Source organism: Triticum dicoccoides, chromosome 3A (genome assembly GCF_002162155.2).
Source record: "Triticum dicoccoides isolate Atlit2015 ecotype Zavitan chromosome 3A, WEW_v2.0, whole genome shotgun sequence".
NCBI lineage: Eukaryota > Viridiplantae > Streptophyta > Magnoliopsida > Poales > Poaceae > Triticum > Triticum dicoccoides.
The window spans coordinates 33590849-33605757 of NC_041384.1; positions in this window are offsets into that span (position 1 = coordinate 33590849).

The window sequence follows — 14909 nt, forward strand, 5'->3', positions numbered from 1 at the left end:
CCCTAGAGACACAAGTTGATCCACGTGATCATATTCTTAGCCGTGTGCGGTGCCCCCTTCCACCATAGTCCTCGATAATATTGTAGTGGTGCTTAGGCGAAGCCCTGCGGCAGTAGTACATCAAGATCGTCACCACGCTATCGTGTTGACGGAACTCTTCCCCGACACTTTGCTGGATCGGAGTCCGGGGATCGTCATCGAGCTGGACGTGTGCTAGAACTCGGAGGTGCCGTAGTTTCGGTGCTTGATCGGTCGGGCCGTGAAGATGTACGACTACATCAACCAAGTTAACGCTTCCGTTGTCGATCTACAAGGGTACGTAGATCACACTCTCCCCCTCTCGTTGCTATGCATCACCATGATCTTGCGTGTGCGTAGGAAATTTTTTGAAATTACTACGAAACCCAACATTGGCCGCCTGGAAAACAAGGTTGAAAGCAAAGATCGACTAAAAGGAACGGGGTGGAGAGGTCCAGGACAAGAAGAGAAGGGGCGGCAGGCTCGCCTTCGGCCATAAGACCGACTTCTGCTGCATCCAGCAACCGAGTGGTTCTCTTAATGATGGATTCTATGTCCTACACCACATGCTGGAGTATAGACGGGATCACCAGAACCTTCGCATGTCACCTACATCCGGCGATGCCCATATTCTGCAATGGGCAAAGAACGTAGGAGATATCGAGGATCATTGACTTCGAGCCGAGTTTTATCACATCCAGCGCGAACTTGCCCAAATCATCATGAAGGAGGTCGTCGGAAAAACAGGGATGTTCTACGAAGAAGGACAAATGTCGCGGGATGATGTTCGAACACAGGTAGCCTCTTAGCGTCTCGACCTGAAGCCTTTCACTAGGCTCGGGGACTATCTCCCTGACTTGGATGGATGGCACGACATGTTGGAGTGATTGTCGATATATGACAATGTGTCCGTTTGGTCCATACTTTCTGTATGACGAAACTTTGAGTTATGCACGACGAAACTTTATTTGTGATGTAATTAAACCGTCCTCCTCGATTAGCGACGATCACTCTAGTTAGGGCATTTTGGGTACGATCAACTTTGTTATTTATGCTTATGATATGTTGCTTCTATTTTTGCCAAGTCTGTCTCTTTATGTTGCTCAACTATATATGTTGCATATCACCGACTCATGTGACGATGCAGGTGCATAGATCATCGATGGCGAAGAAGTGCTATGCTAGGAGTATATATACGACGAGTGGCCGGAGTGTTAGGCCCAGGTGTACCGGTTTTCGAGCGACAGGCAGTAGTTAGTTTAGGTTCGCGCTAATGCGAGAGAGGGATACGAACTCATGTACTGCATATTTCCGCTCTCACTCAAAGTGATAGCTCTTCTCGCGTATATGATTGTTTAGATGGATGACGATGTAGTTGCAAGTAATCGAGACTTGTATCGCTATTTTCGAGATGATGACGAGAGACCACTTTGTGTTGGATGATGATTATGATGATGACATGATTTGTTGAGACTAGTTGTATGTATATGCTATGATTACATTTGTATGTGTATGATATGGTAAAGATTATTGTATAAAGCCTATTCAAATACAAAACAAATATGCAGAAAAAACTAATAAAACTAGTAGTAGCGAGGGGTAGAAAGTTAGCAGTAGCGCCGCCTTACCAGTAGCGCTTCCATGTAAAAAGCGCAGCAGATATTATCAGCAGCACTCTTCACCAAAGTGTGCTACTGCTATCCATGTATAGCAGTAGCGTGGGACGACAGGCGCTACTGCTACATGTTAGCTGTAGCGCCTTATCAGTAGTGCACCGTCCCGCACTACTGATAGGCATAAAACCCGCTCTGCTTCTAGGCTTTTTCCTAGTAGTGTGGAACACCACAGCATAATGGTGTGTCCGAACGTCGTAACCATACTTTACTGGATATGGTGCGATTTATGATGTCTCTTGCCAATTTACCACTATCGTTTTGGGGTCATGCATTAGAGACAGCTGCATTCACGTTAAATAGGGCACCATCTAAATCTGTTGAGATGACACCAAATGAACTGTGGTTTGGCAAGAAACCCAAGCTGTCGTTTCTTAAAGTTTGGGGCTGTGATGCTTATGTGAAAAAGCTTCAACCTGATAAGCTCGAACCCAAATTGGAGAAATGTGTCTTCATAGGATACCCAAAGGAAACTATTGGGTACACCTTCTATCACAGATCTGAAGGCAAGATATTCGTTGCTAACAAAGGATCCTTTCTAGAGAAGGAGTTTCTCTCGAAAGAAGTGAGTGGGAGGAAAGTAGAACTTGATGAGGTAATTGTACCTTCTCCCAAATTGGAATCACATAAATCAGTTCCAGTGATTCCTGCACCAATTAGTGAGGAAGCTAATGATGATGATCATGAAACTTCAGATCAAATTACTACCGAACCTCGCAAGTCAACCAAAGTACGTTCCGCACCAGAGTGGTACGGTAATCCTGTTCTGGAAGTCATCACTACTGCAGGATGTTGCTAATGCGACACTACGATCAGAGACCCTTCGAGAAACGGTGTGCGATGCAATAATCGCAAACGTTGGTGTATGAAAACCGTCAAAAAAGGTGAAAACATTTGCGATGGAGGATGCATCAAACACGGTTCAGATTTTAGTTGCGTGTGTGATGAAGGGCATACGGTTCAGTTCAATTAACTGTTTGCAGTGAGGAGGAACAAAAGAAACGGGCCGCCAGATGAAGGCGTGTGCGATACACAGCATACGGTTCACTCGGATGAACTGTTTGTGATTAGGCAACACAAAAGAAACGGTCAGCTAGATCAAGGTGTGTGTGATGTACAGCATACAGTTCACTTGGATGAACTGTTTGTGATTAGGCAACACAAAAGAGACGGCCGGCCAGATCAAGGTGTGTGCGATGTACGACATGCGGTTCACCCGGATGAACTGTTTGCGTTGAGACAAGAGAACAGAAATGGTTCAATATAACAAATACCATAAATATTGCAAGGTTCAAGTTCAAAGATTACAACGCCCAAATTCAAACATTGCAAGCTGCGTCATTTCTGAAAAGGGATCAGCCGCTGACAAGTCATGTATGGGTTTGACACAATAACTTCCAATTGCTTTGCCATTTGCTCTTCCAATACGAAGTTTGGCATTTTTTTAGGCATTTCCATTCCGCAGTACCAACCGCCTCTGATAATCATACCATTGATATTTCCTAATTAAATGTGTGTTCAACCTCAGTACCCTCAGCACCTTTGCTCTAGCAAGAAAGAACATGGCGAGTGTAATCTCCGATGGGGTCCCTCGGTAGGAGTTCAAAGTAATATTTGAGAGATGCAGATCCAGGCATTCGATGTGATTGTCGTTGTCAACATCTTCCACCGGGCCTAATATGCACTGCAAAAGAAGAGAACGTGTTAGTGCCTACATGCAGTTTTGAACACTACTACATGCCCATTTGGTTTGCAGGATTTGTAAAATGCACCAATGTGCCATCTTCGATCTGTCATGATTAACATGGGCATTAATTTGATTACAATCTAGAAACATGTAGCCTTCTTCACAAGAGGTTGGATTGGATTAGAATTCCCTAAGAAAACTAGTACAGATGAATCCAAAGGAGAAATTCTTATGGACGATTGTAACCATATGAATGAAGCAGTCAATATGGGGCGGGGGTGTATGTCCTAAAATCCTCCAAAATTCCTTCAGAAATCGTAGTACATAGTCATTGTAAACTTGGGAAAAGGTGCAAAAAATTGAACTCCCTTATGGTTAACAGTTAATAGGAAAGGAACATCACCTCGATATACAACTTCTTCAGGCACGGAAAGCATCTCAGGCAACTGAAAACTTGGTCCAGGTTGGGGACGACAGATTCTAGTGCCAAGACCTTCACTGTGCCCAGAGTCTGGGTGAAGCTTCACTGGATGACATACGAGCATACATCTTCAAAACTAGAAATAACATTGATATCAATAAGGAGAGGTATATAAGGCGACTGTTGTACCTGAAAGTTGTAGTATTTGACAGACGAGTAGCCCGCCACTTTCAATTTCGGCACAGAAATGACATTGATTCTTGTTGGACCTTGTTGATCAACTACAAGTAATCTCTCAAGTGAAGGTGTGTCCTGGATGACCATATTGTGGTCCACCTTTTGTGATCTCTCATTGCAGCACCAGCAACACACATAAATAGTGCAGAGTGTCCTAGAGGTGATGTGCAAGGTACTCGACCAATTCATCGCCTGAAGACGAAGGAACTCGAGTGTAGTACAGTCGCGGAGCAGGCGCTCCATGTCGTCCTTTGGGATGCGGACGGCGACGAGCTCGAGGTGCTTCAGTCGTGGTAGAAAAAGAGCGGGCGCGTCATTAACGAGGGGATGGTAGTTCATGAACTTGGCGAGGCGCGGCGTGGGCTTGAAGCGGAGCACGGACATTGGCAGCAAGCTCATATGCCCATCATTAGAACTTAGCTTTTCGAGCTGATCTATGGCGCGGGATCGTAACCACTCGTCAAGCTTGGCTCGCTCCTTGCCATTGGCGGAACTTGCCCGTGATAAGGCCTTTGATTGGGCCATGGTGACTGCCGAGGATCTGGGAGAACGCATCCAAGCTTTGGCGATAGCCATGGCAGAGCTTGTGGGCGTGGAGGAGGTTGACAGGGGTGCGGAGCCATAGGGTGCGCCACCGCTGGGAAACGACGACTGTCCTCGCCCGATTTCTGATTGGGAGGAGGGATATGATGACTATCAACATATCATTGGGGAGGTTGTTGATGAAGTCTAGGCCTGCTGGAGTCGCTTGCGGTTCTTTCTCGACCCGTCTCCGCTTGTTGGCAGCCTCGTTCTCCACCTCCTCGGCGGGGACGGGAACCTCTGTCTTCATATTCACGCCATGCTCCGGTGCTTCAGCAGCCCTGGCGTAGCCACTCCCTTCGATGTGGTGCGTCGGTGGCATCCTCGTACACTGACGGCTTTGAGGACTCAGAGCGGCGTCGAGGATGCGGGCGGAGAGAGAGGAATTGTGCATGTGGCGAGGATGGGGGTGCGGCCGCTCGGTGGCGCCATTAATATAGACCAGTGGGAGCGAGGCATGCGGCGGTCCAAGGCTATCTCGCTTCCAGGTGAGAACGACTGCTTAATCTCTAGTATGAATGAAATCTATGCTTAATTACTGAATTTTAGTTGCAAAAAATAGATAGTGATATTGATTTTTAGCTGTATATTTTGACAAATTGCAGTGTCTCTTGGCTTAGCGCCGTAGTCTGGCTTTAATTTGCATACCGTAATTTGAACCGTTTCCGTTGAAGAGATGCACAGATCCTGCGTTGAACAGCTTGTACGCTTCCCGGTGAGCCTACGCACCGGACTGCGCTCGCACGCCTCCCGTTCAGTCAAGTAGCTGTCCACATGACACCTCCTATAGCCATTAAAACCAAGACACGTGGCATCACGTGAATGGTTAACCGAACGCACACGGTTTGAATTATACAAACGTTTGAGATATTAAAGTGGCAGCTATTTTTTTAAAATGCCTTTGTTGGTTGTCATTATTCGAGTGTGCCTTCTCTCAAAATGGACACAAAAAATACCACAGCATGTCGGGTGCCCTTCCATGATAGCATGCTAAGTTTCATGAATTTTAGACGAGTTTTGGATTTACTAGAATTTAAAAACCAGGCATCTCAATGTTTTGTAGGCAATCAACGGTGCCCTATTATTTGAAATTCATTCCCATTTCTTGCATGGGACCTAAGCATGCACCCAAGGACACATATTTGATTTTTCAACCAATTTATATGCACTGGAGCATGCACATGTAGTTCAAATTTGAATTATGCACATAAATGCATTGAAAACTCAGTTAATGCATAAAAATGTCCAAACAAACCCCGAAAAGCCACAAAAATTCACACAACACTCCTGTTGTTCTATGTTGACATGAGAAAAAAACTTGAAAGCAACAAGAGGCAATGGATATCGTTTCGTCCCCAAAGGTGGGACGTTCCCTACCGAAAACCATCATGCTTGTTGTTAGAAGCTCCGGTTTGTGAGAAGCATATACCCAAACCTGCCCCAAATGGGACAAAATTTGTACCACGGCATGTTGATGCCGCTCCATGATAGCATGCCAAGTTTCATGAATTTCAGACGAGTTTTGGATTTACTAGAATTAAAAAACCAGGCATCTCAATGTTTTGCCGGCAATCAACGGTGCCATGGTGTTTGAAATGCATTCCCATTTCTTGCATGGGACCTAAGCATGCACCCAAGGACAAATATTTGATTTTTCAACCAATTTATATGCATTGGGGCATGCGCATGTAGTTCAAATTTCAATTATGAAGATAAATGCATTGAAAACTCAGTTAATGCATAAAAATGTCCAAACGAACCCCAAAAATCACAAAAATTCACAAAACACTCCTATTGTTCTATGTTGACACGAGAAAAAAACTTGAAAGCAATAAGAGGCAATGGATATCGTTTCGTCCCCAAAGGTGGGACGTTCACTACCGAAAACCATCATGCTTGTTATGAGAAGCTCCGGTTTGTGAGAAGCATATACCAAACCTGCCCCAAATGGGACAAAATTTGTACCACGGCATGTTGATTCCGCTCCATGATAGCATGCCTAGTTTCATGAATTTCAGATGAGTTTTGGATTTACTAGAATTTGAAAACCAGGCATCTCAATGTTTTGCCGGCAATCAACGGTGCCATGGTGTTTGAAATGCATTCCCATTTCTTGCATGGGACCTAAGCATGCACCCAAGGACAAATATTTGATTTTTCAACCAATTTATATGCACTGGGGCATGCGCATGTAGTTCAAATTTCAATTATGCAGATAAATGCATTGAAAACTCACTTAATGCATAAAAATGTCCAAATGAACCCCGAAAAATCACAAAAATTTCACACAACACTCCTGTTGTTCTATGTTGACACGAGAAAAAAAACTTGAAAGCAATAAGAGGCAATGGATATCGTTTCGTCCCCAAAGGTGGGACGTTCACTACCGAAAACCATCATGCTTGTTATGAGAAGCTCCGGTTTGTGAGAAGCATATACCCAAACCTGCCCCAAATGGGACAAAATTTGTACCACGGCATGTTGATGCCGCTCCATGATAGCATGCCAAGTTTCATGAATTTCAGACGAGTTTTGGATTTACTAGAATTTAAAAACCAGGCATCTCAATGTTTTGCCGGCAATCAACGGTGCCATGGTGTTTGAAATTCATTCCCATTTCTTGCATGGGACCTAAGCATGCACCCAAGGACAAAGATTTTATTTTTCAACGAATTTATATGCACTGGAGCATGCGCATGTAGTTCAAATTTGAATTATGCACATAAATGCATTGAAAACTCACTTAATGCATAAAAATTTCCAAACGAACCCCGAAAAATCACAAAAATTCACACAACACTCCTGTTGTTCTATGTTGACATGAGAAAAAAACTTGAAAGCAATAAGAGGCAATGGATATCGTTTCGTCCCCAAAGGTGGGACGTTCACTACCGAAAACCATCATGCTTGTTGTGAGAAGCTCCAGTTTGTGAGAAGCATATACCCAAACCTGTCCCAAATGGGACAAAATTTGTACCATGGCATGTTGATGCCGCTCCATGATAGCATGCCAAGTTTCATGAATTTCAGACGAGTTTTGGATTTACTAGAATTTAAAAACCAGGCATTTCAATGTTTTGCCAGCAATCAACGGTACCATGGTGTTTGAAATTCATTCCTATTTCTTGCATGGGACCTAAGCATGCACCCAAGGACAAATATTTGACTTTTCAACGAATTTATATGCACTGGAGCATGCGCATGTAGTTCAAATTTGAATTATGCACATAAATGCCTTGAAAACTCACTTAATGCATAAAATGTCCAAACGAACCCTGAATAATTCCAATTCTTTTATGATCACTACAGATAAAAGGTCTAGCAATTCAAACACCGTCCATGGCCGCCGTGACCCCATTATGTAATTCAAATCAAGACCAAAAATCAAGTAGATCCCACACAGTTTATTATAAGTTTATAACCAACCGTGTGAGATGCAACACAAAATATCTTTGGACTATGTCTGAATAAGGGACCGTGTCTGATGACACTTTGTGCGCCAGTTTTTTGTCTGAAGCGATTCCAAATTTTTGGCTTCCGCGGAAATATCTACCTCCCCGCCCCCTCCCCCTTACCAAAAGCCATGTTTCCCCTCTTTCCGCCTTCCTTTCCAAGTTGAAACCTTCACTCCTTGCTTGCAGCACCGCCGCCTCCTCGCCGGCGACACTCCTTCATGCTGCTCGGCCTCGCCTATCCAGGCAGGTAATCCACACCTGACCCCCATCCTCCTCCTCCTTCCACATCCCACATGCCCCGACCGCCGGTGCAAGCGCAACACCTTCCACCCAAATCACCGACCCCTCCACCAAATAAGCATCAGCCTAAGCCATGGTGCACGCAGTATAGCCAGGACCTCAAGGAGCATTTGGCAGCGGAGAAAAAATCGCGGCCGCACGCGCGGATGAGGTCACGATGGCTGCCATTCATGCCGACCCCCAGATCTTGGAGGAGCACCTCGCCGTCGAGGCCACCGTTGACGCCTCGCGCGCCGACGCCGCGAGACGGTTGGCTGCTTTAAACGACAGTTCATGGCATTTTCTCGAGGCCATCGTCGGTGCCTTCAACGAAGACTACAAGGTGTTTTCTCAGCATGCACGTGCTTACCTCTTCTCAAGAGCCAAAAGGTTGGTGTCCGGAGCGGCTCAGGCAACTCACCACTACAACGAGGGCACCCACGATGTGGAGGCCTCGCCCTCTTCCATGTCCAAGGAGCCAATCGTCATCGATATCTCCCACAATAAGGAGTAGCTTGTCTTATTAGCTCACTATAAGGACCCATGTTTAGTTTGCTAGCTACTGCCTTTCCGCAACAAATTCTAGTGAATTGTGCTATCTACTTTCACCATGCAATCTTCTGCTATAGTGTATATGTTCTATATGATGTGCAATATGGTGTTCAATTAACTGCTTGGTTCAATTCTGCAAATGTGATGTTCAATTATTCAGGGTGCAATATTTCCAAGTTGTTAAGCATGCTTGGTTAGGTTAACTATCTGATCTTCTATTAGGAGTATGTTATATTGTTCAATTGGTGTTTACTTAACTGCTTGGTTCATTTGTTGTGGCTTGGTTCACTTGTTGTGGTGTTTAGTTAACTGCTTGGTTCAATTCTGCAATGCGATGTTCAATTTCTATGGCTGCATTCTGTTATTGTATACCATGTGAGGAGTAAATCGAATTTGGTTGTACTAAATACATGAGAAACAAATACAATTGCTATATTTCCAAGTTGTTAAGCATGCTTGGTTTGGTTAACTATCTGATCTTCTATTAGGAGTATGTTATATTGTGCAATGTGGTGCTCGGTTAACGTTTGGTTCATTTGTTGTGGTGTTTAGTTAACTACTTGGTTCAATTCTGCAATGCGATTTTCAATTGTTGTGGCTGCATTCTGTTATTGTATACCATGTGAGGAATAAATCGAATTTGGCTGCACTTAATACATGAGAAACATATACAAGTGCTATATTTCCTAGTTCTTAATCATGGTTGGTTTGGATAAATGGGTTTTCCATCTGGCTTGAATTAATCTGATGAATCTGCAATGTGCTTATTTATCATCAACATATTTTACTGATAGCATGTGAATCCTTACTTAACCTGATGACTAACTACCTTATATGTGTTGCAGGGAAACAATGGGAAGCACTGAGGTTTACAAGATGGTACTAACTATTATACCTTTCCTTTTTGTATTCCTTTGCCCCATTTCCAATATAGAGAAGATATTTATGCACATCCTTGTTTTCAGGCTTCACTGATGATTACCTCTCAAACCACCTCTGTGGTCAGGAGGCGAGGAAAGTTTTCATACAACACCCATGGTTCAATATTGAAGTGTTCCTAAAGAGGTCGAAGGATGGACAGTCAATCATCCACAGGCACTGGCCTAAATTTGCAAAGACCTTCAATGTGAATGAAGGCTCAATATTCGCCTTCCGCTTCAGCAGTTTTCCATATGAGATGCATCTCTCTATGTACCATATATGATGCTAATTTCAAAAGGTTCTAGATGTTGCATGTGAAACTTGTTGCTGGTGCAGTTGTGTAATTGGGTAGCTGAGTGTTGTAGCTATATCATGTTGTACTCTGATGTATTTCAATTATGAAATCATGCTTCCTTAATATGGAAATGGAATATATTATGTGCTTAATATGAATGTCAATTAGATTAGTAAATGGATTATTAATAATAGGGCAATTAGCCCGCTAATTGGCCAATTAGCTTGCTAATTGGGTTTTCATATTGCAAGCGGTTAATGATAAACCACCGTGGGCGATGACCTCAGGCAACGCACACAGTTTCTAGGAATAAACTGTATTGGATCAATGAACAATCACACACGACATTCTCTTCAAAACTGTTTGTGTTACGCCACCTTGCGCAAACGTTTTCCTTGTAGTGACTGTGTGGGATGTATATACAAACGGAAACGTTTAGTGGTGACTGACTGTGTGGGATGTACTTATGACCGGAAATGATTTCGCCTATATAATTGTATTTTTTTAGCACTATTGTATGTATTTCTGTATTTCAGTGCTCGGCAGTCGCACACGACCTCATTTTTCCGAGCGTGTGTGCTAGGAGGTCATATCCCCAATGATTTCTGGGTCGTGTGGGAAGGACCCCCCTATCACCCACACTCACTTGGCAATGGCTCTGAATGCCGTCACGGAAAGGGGTTAAAAACCGTTTATTTAGGACCGACGCGCACCAGTGCATGTTACTAGACCATGATGAACCTACGAACTATGAGGAAGTGATGATGAGCCCAGATTCCGCGAAATGGCTTGAGGCCATGAAATATGAGATGGAATCCATGTATGAGAACAAAGTATGGACTTTGGTGGACTTGCCCGATGATCGGCGAGCCATTGAGAATAAATGGATCTTCAAGAGGAAGACAGACGCTGATAGTAGTGTTACTATCTACAAAGCTCGACTTGTCGAAAAAGGTTTTCGACAAGTTCAAAGTGTTGACTACAATGGGATTTTCTCACTCGTATCGATGCTTAAAGTCTGTCCGAATCATGTTAGCAATTGCCACATTTTATGAAATCTGGCAAATGGATGTTAAAAACTGCATGAATTTATTAAAGAAGAGTTGTATATGATGCAACCAGAAGGTTTTGTCAATCCTAAAGGTGCTAACAAAATGTGCAAGCTCCAGCGATCCATCTATGGACTGGTGCAAGCATCTCAGAGTTGGAATATACGTTTTGATGAGTTGATCAAAGCATATAGTTTTATAAAGACTTGCGGTGAAGCCTCTATTTATAAGAAAGTGAGTGGGAGCACTACAACCTTTCTGATAAGTATATGTATGACATATTATTAATCGGAAACGATGTACAATTTTTTGGAAAGCATAAAGGAGTGTTTAAAAGGAGTTTTTGAAAGAAAGACCTCGATAAAGCGGCTTACATATTGGGCATTAAGATCTATAGAGATAGATCAAGACGCTTGATAAGATTTTTCGATAAGTACATACCTTGACAAGATTTTGAAGTAGTTCAAAATAGAACAGTCAAAGAAAGAGTTCTTGCCTGTATTGCAAGGTGAAGTTGAGTAAAGATTGAAAAACCCGACCATGGAAAGAGAATGAAAAGTCATTCCCTATGCCTCAGTCATAGGTTCTATAAAGTATGCTATGCTTTGTACCAGACCTATTGTGTACCTCGCCATGAGTTTGGCAAGAGGGTACAATAGTGATCCAAGAGTGGATCACTGGACAGCGGTCAAAATTATCCTTAGTAGAATAAGGATATGTTTCTCGGTTATGGAGGTGACAAAAAGTACGTCGATGCAAGCTTTGACAACGATCTGGATGACTCTAAGTCTCAATCTGGATACATATTGAAAGTGGGAGCAATTAGCTAGAGTAGCTCCATGCAGAGCATTGTAGACATAGAAATTTGCAAAATACATACGGATTTGAATGTGGCAGACCCGTAGACTAAAACTTCTCTCACAAGCAAAACATGTTCACACCTTATTACTCTTGGGTATTAATCACATGGCGATGTGAACTAGATTACTGACTCTAGTAAACCCTTTGGGTGTTGGTCACATGGGGATGTGAACTATGGGTGTTAATCACATGGTGATGTGAACTATTGGTGTTAAATCACATGGCGATGTGAACTAGATTATTGACTCTAGTGCAAGTGGGAGACTGAAGGAAATATGCCCTAGAGGCAATAATAAAGTTGTTATTTATATTTCCTTATATTGTGATAAATGTTTATTCTTCATGCTAGAATTGTATTAACCGGAAACTTAATACATGTGTGAATACATAGACAAAACAGAGTGTCCCTAGTATGCCTCTACTTGACTAGCTCGTTAATCAAAGATGGTTAAGTTTCCTAGCCATAGACATGTGTTGTCATTTGATGAACGGGATCACATCATTAGAGAATGATGTGATGGACAAGACCCATCCGTTAGCTTAGCATTATGAGCATTTAGTTTTATTGCTATTGCTTTCTTCATGACTTATACATGTTCCTCTGACTATGAGATTATGCAACTCCCGAATACCGGAAGAACACCCTGTGTGCTATCAAATGTCACAACGTAACTGGGTGATTATAAAGATGCTCTACAGGTGTCTCCGAAGGTGTTTGTTGAGTTGGCATAGATCAAGATTAGGATTTGTCACTCCATGTATCGGAGAGGTATCTCTGGTCCCTCTCGGTAATGCTCATCACTATAAGCCTTGCAAGCAATGTGACTAATGAGTTAGTTACGGGATGATCCACTACGGAACGAGTAAAGATACTTGCCGGTAACGAGATTGAACTAGGTATGATGATACCGACGATCGAATCTCGGGCAAGTAACATACCGATGGCAAAGGGAACAACGTATGTTGTTATGCGGTTTGACCGATAAAGATCTTCGTAGAATATGTAGGAAGCAATATGAGCATCCAGGTTCCACTATTGGTTATTGACCGGAGATGTGTCTCGGTCATGTCTTGAACCCGTAGGGTTCGCACGCTTAACGTTTGATGACAATTTGTATTATGAGTTATGTGATTTGATGACCAAAGTTTGTTCGGAATCCCGGATGAGATCATAGACATGACGAGGAGTCTCGAAATGGTTGAGAGGTAAAGATTCATATATTGGAAGGTTGCATTTGGACATCGGAATGGTTTCGAGTGGTTCGGGCATTTTTCCGGAGTACCAGGAGGTTACCAGAACCCCCCGGGAGAAGTATTGGGCCTAGTGGGCCTTATTGGAGGAGAGGAGAAAGGGCCACAAGAGAGGGGAGCGCCCTCCCCTTGCCCACACGAATTGGACTAGGTGAGGGGACGGCCCCCTTCTTTCCTTCCCCCTCTCTCTCCCTTCCCTTTCCCTCCGGTTGAAGAAAGGAAAAGGGGGGCGAGTATCCTACTTGGACTAGGAGTCCAATTAGGACTCCCCCCTTGCGTGCCCTACCTGGCCGGCCTCCTCTCTCCCTTCCTCCTTTATATACGTGGCCAGGGGGCACCCCAATAGGACAACACAAGTTTCTCTTAACCGTGTGTGGTGCCCCCCTCCACGGTTACACATCTCCGTCATATCATCGTAGTGCTTAGGCAAAGCCCTGCGCCGGTAACTTCATCATCACCGTCGCCACGCCGTCGTGCTGATGGAACTCTCCCTCGGCCTCAACTGGATCAAGAGCTCGAGGGACGTCATCGAGCTGAACGTGTGCTGAACGCGGAGGTGTCGTACGTTTGGTACTTGGATCGGTTGGATCGTGAAGACGTTCGACTACATCAACCGCGTTACTAAACGCTTCCGCTTTCGGTCTACGAGGGTACGTGGACACACTCTCCCCTCTCGTTGCTATGCATCTCCTAGATAGATCTTGCGTGATCGTAGGAATTTTTTTGAAATACTGCGTTCCCCAACAGTGGCATCCGAGCCAGGTCTATGCGTAGATGTTATATGCACGAGTAGAACACAATGAGTTGTGGGTGATAATAGTCATACTACTTACCTGCAACGTCTTACTTTGATTTGGTGGTATTGTCGGTATCTTCATACCTAGTTCAATCTCGTTACCGGCAAGTCTCTTTACTCGTTCCGTAATGCATCATCCAGCAACTAACTCATTAGTTACATTGCTTGCAAGGCTTATTATGATGTGCATTACCGAGAGGGCCCAGAGATACCTCTTCGATACTCGGAGTGACAAATCCTAATCTTGATCTATGCCAACCCAACAAACACCTTTGGAGATACCTGTAGAGCATCTTTATAATCACCCAGTTATGTTGTGACATTTGATAGCACACAAGGTATTCCTCTGGTATCCGGGAGTTGCATAATCTCATAGTCGAAGGAATATGTATTTGACATGAGGAAAGCAATAGCAATAAAACTGAATGATCGACATGCTAAGATAACGGATGGGTCTTGTCCATCACATCATTCTCCTAATGATGTGATCTCGTTCATCAAATGACAACACATGTCTATGTCTAGGAAACTTAACCATCTTTGATTAACGAGCTAGTCTAGTAGAGGCTTACTAGGGACACTGTGTTTTGTCTATGTATCCACACATGTATCAAGTTTCCGGTTAATACAATTCTAGCATGAATAATAAACATTTATCATGATAAAAGGAAATATAAATAACAACTTTATTATTGCCTCTAGGGCATATTTCCTTCAACATCGTCATGAGTTCGTAGTACCGACAGATTAGACTTGAGGTTACCAATCGGGATTGCATACAAGGGTGACACTGTATTGGGGGTAAATCTTACACAGTAGTCATAGATCTTAG